At 42.0% G+C, this 9717-nt stretch overlaps 1 long non-coding RNA gene across 1 annotated transcript; it reads right to left on the reverse strand.

Annotated features, from left to right (window-relative positions):
• Positions 1-484: 484 nt before the first annotated feature.
• Positions 485-6924, reverse strand: LOC125896643 (uncharacterized). Its single transcript, XR_007450306.1, has 3 exons — positions 6656-6924; positions 4372-4474; positions 485-1166 (listed from the first exon to the last, which is right to left on the reverse strand). It is a non-coding gene; the product is annotated as an uncharacterized LOC125896643 (long non-coding RNA).
• Positions 6925-9717: the final 2793 nt, after the last annotated feature.

The following is a 9717-nucleotide window of genomic DNA, read 5'->3' on the forward strand; positions in this document are numbered from 1 at the left end:
TAATCAGTTACACTACTAGTTACAACCAAAGTACTGGAATTACAGTAACAAGTTACTCCCAAATCTGGTAATAAGTGGGATACTGTACAGTGAGCAGGTCATTATTGCAGATTTTATGGCTTTGCATCACCGTGTCAGGGTTTATTTTGCAATAATGACCTGCTCGCTGTACATTATCCCCTACATGAATACATCCACCTCACAAAGACGCATATGTAATCTGGCGGCCTTATTAAAATAAGTACTAGTGCAACATTTTGAGGAAAATGCTTTCAAGCTTTCTTCCAAAGACTTAGCTCAGAAAATGATACCATTCTGATGTCTGTGCATTAAGTATAAAGCTGTATGTTGGAAGGAATTAGCATATAGCTTAGCATTAATTAAGACTGGAAGCAGGCGTAAACAGCTAGCCTGGCTCTCCAAAGCTCACAAATTAATATTTTACATCTCATTTTTTATACATACACAAATTGGTTAAAAAAAAAAAAAAAAAAAAAAAAAGAGTTGTGATGGAGTTAGCATACCTGCTGGAAATAACACGAGTTTCCTGGCAAACTCACAATGATGACATAATCTGTGGCTGTTTGCTGAGAAGTGGTTACAGCACCTGCTCTTTCTACCTTTCTGTTTGTGTTTGCAAATCTGCAAGGTGTTACAGCCACATTTACAGAACTAGTTTTCCTCTACTTCCTGTCTTTATGCCAAGCTAGAGTGATTGCTAGCCTTGGCTAATTGCTAATCCACCTCCAGAGCCTAGTTAACCTATTTACCTATTTTAGTCTCAGAAAGAGAGTGAATAATATCTTAAAACAAATTGTTCTGTGTTCCTGTGAGGACAGGTAGACTTAAAACATCTGTTATATCTCTGCCGTGATAAATCAATGACCAGACCCACTCCTTTGTTCACAGCTTCCAGGAGAAGTTTGTGAAGTACCTCAGCAGGGACAAGAACAGGGTTCAGACTGTTCCTCCATTGTCTGTCGTGACTCTGCAGACACTCTCGTGCATGGAGCGGGTCCTCACCCTCCCTGCTGCGGTCACTGCCAACAGAAACACTGTCTCCAGCTGGATGACTCAAGGGTTCAAAAGGTCCATCCAGGCCCTTATTTTCAAGTCAGTGCCTTGAAAGTGCAGCGAGGGAACAGTAACACCAGTGTGTGGCCAACCTGTGGAAAACAGCAACCCAACATTTAAGATTCAATCAAGATGTCCTCCTATCCAATGAATACTGACACCAGCATGAAAAAACAAGTTGTCTGACTTTTGAAAATCTTTTTGTTTGCTTTCTTTATGTTTTTAATTAAATGTTCACTTTGGGTAGCACTTATAAATCATCCGGCTCTGTCTCTGTGTGAGGACGTGAGGTTGGCCTTGAGCCTCATCACTGCAATCACAATATCACAATTTGTGCATTTCAATCATCAGCCTGAGCACTCTATTTATTTTCAGAGTTACTTGCTGATTCACTACACACACTGCAGCAGGTGTGATCACAACGCACACACACACATGCACAAAATAATGGTTACCTGAGCCAGAGTGAAAGGCCAAGTGTGTTTTTACAGCTGTCTACGTAATGAGCTCTTTGGGGGCCTGTCAAGTTAACGGTTAGCTAACGTCTCAAGTTGTGAGCGTATATGTTTAAGTGTGTGTGTGTGTGTGTGTCTGTGTGTGTGTGTGTGTGTGTTGGTCCAGGTTAGGTAATGTCTCTCTGTGTGTCACCTCCCATTCCTGACAGATCTAATGTCGTCATGACTGTAATGACACAATGTGACGAGGCAGAAGGCTGAGGAGAAAGCATGACATTTTAAAAAAGGGAATATAAAGAGAAATCAATCACTGTTCTGCACTGAGATCTGTTCATTTTAATCTTATCTAAAAGACATTAAGAAAAAAAGCTGGGAAAGGAACTGGTCTCCATTATGAGGTTGTTGTATTAATGAGGTGTTAATGTAGCAGAGGGTTCACTTGCCAGTGCTGTGAATCTTACTAAAATGTAAGCAGTCGATGACCACTAAGAAAAACATGTCCATCAAAAGGCATTAGTGAGTCACATGGCTTTGCAAAATACATCATTTAGGAGACTCTGAGAATGAAAAAATCCCTTTCAAGTGTCACCATCATTATTTGTTTTCTGTTGGACAAACAACTCTGAAAAATAATCATTTCACAAATTGTTGTAGCAACAGGTGTCACGATAAAAACAGCACTATTGTTGTTTTTAAGGGCATGGGAGAAAACTTATCAATATGAGAACTGAATATTGTACCTTTAGGATCAGGCTTTCTTGTCATCTATGGAGACTTATAAGAGTGACCACATTGTGTAAATGTCTATTTACTATAGCTTTTCAATTGCACCACAGCTGACTAAATGTGACCTGACTATGCTGCAAACATAGTCAGCTATTAATATATATCGAGTTAAATTTCAGTATCCATCAGTTCTCATTTACAACGTTCAAGTGAATTCTGTGATTAGCCAGCGTTTGTGACCAACACAGGCAAAACAAAAAACCCTCCTGCAATGAAATAGTAGCTCAATATGATATTCAAAGCGTATGTGTGATTTAGATCTGCACACAGCTCTCAACATGGAGGTGGCTGAGCTGACGGCTAGCAGCTAATGTTTCTAACAGCAGGAACAGCGCTAATAATGGCAACAGTGCTAACAGGTCAACAGTGTTAACTCAGCTGACCTAGAAGAACACGGGAGGGGGAGTGCTACGCCTCCGCGATGACACCGTTCCACCAGTGTGAGTCAGGATGGCATTATAACCATATGTACACAGTGCAGAACAGCAGTGATTAGCTAGCTGATGAGATACACACACAGGGGCACACATGCAGTCAGACTGTCTATCACAACAAAAAACAAAGAAGCTCAGATTACCACACATAGAGGAAACCTTACTTCATTCTAATACCCTGGTATACCTTAATACCCTGATACCATCCAAGCGCGGTATAGATCTCCTTTGATTAGATAAAACAGGATTACTTGTTACGTGCAGAAACCCAGCCATGTACAGGCACGACATCACATCACTGAGTCAGCAGAAAGCACCGGTGCTGTGTGCTGCGTTGGGCAGCAAACCATTACTCCATTACAGTACATCACAGCTACTCAGTCCACTTCACAGCCAATCAGGCTTTAAGTGTTCATGTGGAAAGACGGAGAGAGGTGTTATATCCTGATCATTAATGACTCTCAGAAAAATAAATTGTGAAGTTAGAGCTTTCACCCTGTTGCTAAGCCTCTGGGGTGAGAAAATTACACATCTATGAAGCGGTGAAATATATTCCACCTGGGAAAAGTCGGAGCTGGCAGAGGTTCCAGAGTGCACATCTGGCCTTGGGGTTTATGCTGGCTCGGCCTGGTGTTTTTCACCACAGCTATAGCGTACCATGCCCACACTTCTCACTTCACTTCCTTTGACTCTCGTTCTCTGAGTCTATATTGGAGATTTTCATGTTTTAACTTCATTCACTGCTGTCGTTTCACAGTAATTATACTACGCTCAGGTTGATTAAACCTTTACAAATCCCACGATAAAAACACTGCTGCTCTCCTGAGTCACCAAAAAGATGCCACACTAGCGGATTTCATCTTGACAAACATTTTCTGGTGATGACTGGAGATGCCAAGCCACTATAGTTAGCAGAAAACAACAATCATTAAGCTCCTCTAAAAATCCCCTTCCAGTGACCCCCGGCAATTTTAAAGTTCCCAAATATACCTTGTGAGTAAGTATGCTGTGTGCACAGCAAACCAAAATTAACAAGTGATTCCTGCCAACTTAAACAGGCCTTGGATCCCCAGCCCCCTTTTCCCATGTTACTCAAGTGAACCTCAGTTTGATGGCGGGCTGACAATCTGAAACACGAATCACTGCGTGTTGTTGTAACTGATAGAGTCTGGATGGTGCAGAGGCTGGAAAAGGCACTCTGAAAAGATGAATGAAACACTCATGTATATAACCCCCACAGGAACTATCAAGATTACCTAACTGGAGCTTCAATTTTATGCTTGAGATGTGGAAAGCTTGTATTACTACGGCTTTCCTTTTAGCTTTGTCAATCATCAGCTCACACATTTTCACTGTTAGAGCTGCATTCATACATTTTTTTTTTGCCACTTCAGTAAGCTCTGCAACAAGCTGCCAAACCCACAGCCCATATATTACACAGGCCCTCTGAAGTTGTTGCTTATGTCGTAAGGCAGAAATATAATAGTTTATGGAGTGTACAGTTTTAACCAGGCATGTATTTTACAGCCTCTTCGAGTTTTCTGCCTTTGACTCTGAGGAGCTCTAACTACTAATCCCCTCCACCTGCACCATTTGTTTCAAACATAAAAAGTTGGACTCACCCATCAGAGAGATTCAGCCAGAATGATAGATGCTGCTGGGTCTGGCAGTCTGGCAACGTATCCAACCTTCTGTGGTGTAGATTTTAGCCTCGTCTTCTCATAACTGCAACACACATACACACAATATCACTACAGATTTTGATAATACATGTCATAGCAAAGGGATATAAGATAAAGTTAATTCATTCATTTTCTGTGACCACTTATCCTGTTGGAGGTCTCGGGGGCTGGAGCCTATCCCAGCTGACACTGGGTGAGAGGCGTGGGACACCTTGGACAGGTCACCAGACTATCACAGGGCTAACACATAGAGACAGACAACCATTCACACTCACATTCACACCTATGGACAATTTAGAGTCACCAATTAACCTGCATGTCTTTGGACTGTGGGAGGAAGCCGGAGTACAGAGAGAAAACCCACGCTGACACAGGGAGAGCATTCAAACTCTGCATAGAAGGGCTCCCTCCTGAGATCGAACCAGGAACTGTCTTGCAGTGAGGCGACAATGCTAACCACTGCATAATAAAATAAAGCATTAATAACAAATGAAGACATCGTAGGCTGAGATTAACATAGATGGTCTGCACAGGTTATAACTGAGTGTGAAACTAACACTTCCACTGGTGGTGCGGGTGACTGTTGTGGGAAGAGTTTGAGCTAGTTGTTCAAGTTTGAATATTGTTGAAAAACCAGGGGCCAAATACATAATACTGTGTAGATTCGTGACTAAAACTCAAAGGCAAAAATAAGCATAAGCATTCTTGCTTATGTGTCAGATTTATAACACCATGCACACACCCAGATTCTGTTTTATAAATCACAATCAGTCTGGCACTGGGCACATGTGCACAAGCCTCATTTCCACACCCACAGTTTGCCATAAATGAATGTAAAAATGCCTTTGCACATACTTGTGAGAAAAACAGTAAAGAAAGAGCCATTTTACTGACGGCGAGGTTCTAAAACGGTGCAAGGACAGCTGTAATTACGCATGGCTGTGGTGATTTGTAGCATCCGTACTATTAATTACATTTCTGCGAACCGCCGTCTCTGTAAAATCTCGATCATTATCATTATTATTAAACGTCCGAAAGATGACTGATGATTCATTCAGAGAGCTCATGATCAAAAACACTTTACAAGGTGCTTTACAGGATAACATTAAACGATCACTAACAGGGAGATGAATGTTAACAAAAGATTATGACGAAATGTATAACACAAAAATTATGGTAAACAATAATTCTGACACAGTAACTTAAGTGTGAAGTTCAGGTTTTATTTCAGAAACAAGTCCTGTTTTTCCTTTGAGGCCAGAAAAAGACTGGTTGCTGCTACGTTTTTACATGTTCTGGATTATGGTATTTTGTTGTACATAAACACATCTGCACAGTGTTTGCACATGTTAGATACTGCATATCATGGTGCACTGAGATTTGTTATAAATTGTAAATCCCTCACTTATCACTGTGTGTTTTATTCCAGGGCTGGTTGGCCAGCTTTGACATTTCGTAGGCTCAATCACTGGTATTTGTTCAATTACAATGCCATAGTGGGTAAACTCCCTTTGTACATTTGTACTTTAATTGAACATAAATCTGACTGTAGCTATAGTCAAGATTTAGTTTTGTTGTCTGTTCCTCGTGCACGGACTGTGCTGGGAAAGAAAGCTTTTATATGCTCTGCTATAGCCTAGTTATATATATATATAATAGTTATATTATTTTGATCACATGTAGATTGCCAATTTTATTTATCTTTACAAAGTAGTTTGAACAAATTATCTTTAAAAAAAGTATCTAGTTAACCAAACTAGATTCCTCCCTTCTTCCTCCAGTGTGAAATAGTTGGTACCTTTCAGAGCTATGCTTTTGCTTCCCCAACACTCACTACAGACCCTTTCAACCTTGATAACATTATCATTCTTCTTCCTGTTGGAATGTCTTCCGTGTGTTAGTGACGTCAGCTGACAGGAAGTAAACATGGAGTCAAGCTGTTGCCTAGCAATGTGACTTCAGTGAAACTGTGATTCTCCTCTGATGTCTTTGCCAACTTGTGGTCCCGTAAATCCCCTTCACATGACATACTGTGACTAATTAACTTTAATTTGCTGCAGCTGTGAGGCTTTCTTTATAGTTAGCGGAAGGCTAACTGTTAGCAACATTCAAATAGCCCGACCTGCTTTCATACTATCGCTACCAAACACACAACCTCACAAACCACTACAGTAACTCTCGATACTACAGGTAAATGAAGTTTGTAGCTTATCTGTTAACTTACCAGTCGATGAGGAAAACTGCGAGCTGTGAATCCAGTTTGAAGCCCATCCTGTCGCGAAGTTCTCTCCACCTCTGAAACGCTTCTCCGAGATTAACTCGAGTTTTATTTCGTTTATTGTCGGACTCTCTCTTTGACTGTCTTTTAGACAGGTCCGCCTTTCTCTTTTTGGGTTGTTTGGCAGTGTAAGCAGTTGTCGCCAGGGCTGGGATAGCAATTTTGCCTGCAGGAGTATTCGCCATTGAGTCAAGTTTTCATCCGGAGAAACTACTTTTTCTTCTTCGTCGATGCTTTTTTTTTGGCGGATGTAACTTTTAGGTGCATATCGCCACCTACCGTACCGGAGTACGCAAAACAGTATCTTGTATATATTCAATAGGAATGAAAAAATAAATAAAGTAAAAATATATTCTATTAAACCAAGAGTGTTTATTAGGAAATGTATTACACCCCTCTGAGTTCTCACACTTCCTCTGCATTTGTTCCTAGTATCCCACCTAAATTTCATCCTTGTCCTGCCTCTCATACCCTTTGTTGTAATCAGCCAAAACATTAAAACCACTGACAGGCGAAGTGAATACCATCAATCACCTTGTTACAGTGCAGTGTTCTGCTGGGAAACTTTGGGTCCTGGCATGCATGTGGATGCTACTTGACACACTCCACCCACCTGAACACTCTTGCAGACCAAGTAAACCAAGATGGCAGTGGCCCCCCTCCCCAGCAGGACAATGCACCATACCACATCACAATAACGGCTCAGGAATGACCCCAGGAACAGGACAAAGAGCTCAAAGCATTAAGGCCTTCAAATACCCCAGATCCAAAGCTGATAGAATATCTGACGGATGTGCTGATACCCCAGAAGTAACCCCGATCCATGGTGGGTCCTCTTTGGACCAGACTTGGCTTTGACCTTGTCAAGGTATGGACACAGGACCTTTGGTGCCTGGGATCAGGGCATTACTTTTAGATCTTTTGAGTCCCATGGGTTGTGACGTGGGGTACCAGCACATCTTACAGATGATCCAAGGAATTTGAAGGTCAGGCCGATGCCTTGAGGTCTTTGTCTCATTCCTCAGACTATTCCTGAGCCATTTTTGTGGTGTGGCATGGTGTATTGTCCTGTTGGGGGGCCACTGTTACTGAGGAGTGCCGTTGCTATGAGGGGGGGACCTGGTCTCCGCTGGTGTTTAGGTGGGTGGAGCGTGTCTGGTGGCACTCATGTGAATGCCAGGAACCAAGCCAGTGTGATCAAACTTTAAGCTGGATATAACTACGTCCTCTCTGCTACTGCTTCCTTTGACACCTCATAGTATGTTCTGCTCTTACTGTCCCTATCCCATCTTTTCTGCCAAAGTCCTGATATTTTCTTTTTGATTAGTGTTCTACCTTTGTTAGGGTTTCAGCTTTCTGTTTCCCCTTTCTAGTGTCTCATGTTTGTTTTCAGTCTGTCTCTGCGTGTTGGCCGGGCCTGGCCTTCTGGTTCCCTCCTCCTGCCAATCCTCCTGAGTGCCAGCAGCTGCTGAACCTGCACACCTGAACCTCATCTACAATCAAGCCACCGCGGTGTAGAAACCCTGGCTCAGACATCCACACTCTGCCAGATTGTTCAGTCATCAATGCCAACTTCTAGTTTCTTCACACTTTGGGGTTGTTTTTTTGTACTTCTGGACACCAATTCACACTGTGTTCTGTGTCTCGGGTTCACCACGCCAGCCTAAACTATAATCTGCCACATCCAGCCTCATTCTCGTCTCCTGCCTCCAGATTTGGACTGCTCTGCCTTCAGCTAATCTGCCTGCTATGCCTCACCATTCCCAGCCCACCTCCACCATCATTTCATACAAGTCTTCAGCTCCTTCTTCAGGTGACTTTAATCATTCTCTGTTTCCTGGTTGTGTTTGCATTTGGGTCCTGAGTTGAACTCCCACAACAACCTTCCCCTTTCTATTATATGTCTCATGTTGCGTCACCTTTCAGCTAGCCTGCCTGCAAATGAATTCCCCTTTAACTCTACATGTGTGGGCACCCAACAAAAATCAAACATCAGCATTAGCTTTAGCTTTAGGAAATAGCCATGGGGGAGCTTACTGGAGTAGGGGAATTAAAATGCTTTTTTTTTTATATATATATAATATTTTTCTGATTTATCTTTTATATTCCATCCAAAACCATTCCCTTTATTTTACTCCCAGCATTCTTTTATGACACTTATAGTGGTGTTTTCATCCCCACATTCTTTAAGACGAATCCAGTGAGCTAATGAAAGTTTATCCCCTCTGAGCTCTACTGGGATTTCTCCTGATTCTACCAGCACAGCATGAGTTGGAGTTGACCTCATTGCACCAGTACTAAGTTCCAGGCCTTTGTTTTATAGTCCGTTTATTTTAATTAGGAGAGATTTGGCTGCTGCCTCTTAAATAAAACACCTGTTATCGATTGTTGATCTCATCAATGCCCTATATATGTCTATTAATGCCTCCTTATCTGCTACCTATTTATATCCATTTATCATTCTAATTAGGGTAACAATTTTTACAATATAGTTTCTACTTTTTTTTATTATTGCTCTTCTGTTACAGAGTTCTTAAAGACTTAAGTCTCAACTCCCACTTTGGCCACTTCCTCAAACATGACTCTTCCTTTGTTCTGTGTTCAGCCAGCACTTAAGCATCACATGTTGCACGGTCTCCATCACCCCATATTCCATACAGTTCCCATCCTGGTGTTTCCCTACCAAGAGTAGTCCACTCCACAGACAGTACTGTTCGTAATATGTTTTCATGCCAAGCCTGAATGACATTCATCGGGTTATTGTCTTATCAGTCTCCCTTGACCTGAGTTTGTGTTTGCAGGAGCTATGTAGACATTGTGACTAAAAACCGGTTGAAACTTAGCGACGGATCCGATGGATCTGTCGGCTACAATAACTGTCAGATGGTGTGCACCACAGGCACATGCAGCATAGTAATGGTGCAGACCCAGTGCCGCAACTTTAACCCGTGATTAGCAGAAGTCTCCTGTCACGGCCTAGACTTTCTAAAGTCTGAAAACAGTGCCAA

Source organism: Epinephelus fuscoguttatus, linkage group LG11, assembly GCF_011397635.1.
Source record: "Epinephelus fuscoguttatus linkage group LG11, E.fuscoguttatus.final_Chr_v1".
Lineage (NCBI taxonomy): Eukaryota > Metazoa > Chordata > Actinopteri > Perciformes > Serranidae > Epinephelus > Epinephelus fuscoguttatus.